Genomic DNA, 1077 nt, shown 5'->3' on the forward strand with positions numbered 1-1077 from the left:
CGCCCTGCTCCTGGCATCCCCAGGACACCGCAGCCCTCCTTCCCCGAGACCCCTTGTTAGCTAAGACGTGGACAGCCGGACCCATTGCACAACAGCAAACGCTGAATTACTAACGAGCACCGACAGGAAAGGAACAAAATTCTTTGCAGAGCAGCTGAAAAGCAATCTGCAAAGACCACGCTCTCATGCCCAGAGGATAATCTGTTTTGACAGCAAGAGGAGGAGAGAGCCTGACCCCCATGGCTCCCTGTGCCAAACACCTCTAGCCGTGCCTCCGCCTGCCAAGGAAACAGCCACCAGATATTAAAAGCCTCTGAGTCTCCTGCGGGTGCTGTCTCACAGCCTCAGCTCCGTTGACTGACCAGGAGCCTGGGCCAACGCTTACCCCATGTTACAGCTGTAGGTTATTGTCACCCCGAACTGGAGGTTGGTCGTGGAGTTAAAGTTGCCATTCATGATGTCTGGTGGACTGCACGACTTTCCTGGAAGGGCAAGTGATCAGCATTACCTTTATTTTATAGCATGATAGTGAAACGCAGGTGGCACTGCTGTTCAGTGTCATTACAGACTAATTGACCATTTATTGGGCACCTAACTTCCCTCGTGAGCAAGTACCAGCACTTTCAGAAAAGATACAAGACCCACATTAACTTCTGAGGAACTGAAAGTTAACACACAAATAAAGAGCGACTAAAAGCACAAATAAAGCTAAGGGCAAATAAAAAAAGCCAAGGTTACGCTTACTGAGAAAGGAAACTGATAAAGAGACCAGTGGGCTCAGGGCAGAGGTCTTGGTCCGTAGGGAAACAGCACGAAGGAGAAGGGGACAGGGAGGGACCCACTGACCGCCCTAGGGCCAGTACAGGTGCATTACCGTGGGGACAACAGACTCCCATGGCCTTTTCCACATTGTACCTTGTTTCTGTGCAATTATATTATAGCATTTATACTGTATCACCAGGGCATAAAGCAATTAAGGCAGAGATCATCTCCCAGAGATTAACGTTTCTAAGTGGAAAGGGCAACCCCAGGCAGGCACGCAGGGTGAGGGCTTGGACTCAACTGCGCTGAAAACAA

The sequence above is a fragment of the Pygoscelis adeliae genome, unplaced genomic scaffold (genome assembly GCF_000699105.1).
Source record: "Pygoscelis adeliae isolate BGI_AS28 unplaced genomic scaffold, ASM69910v1 Scaffold197, whole genome shotgun sequence".
Lineage (NCBI taxonomy): Eukaryota > Metazoa > Chordata > Aves > Sphenisciformes > Spheniscidae > Pygoscelis > Pygoscelis adeliae.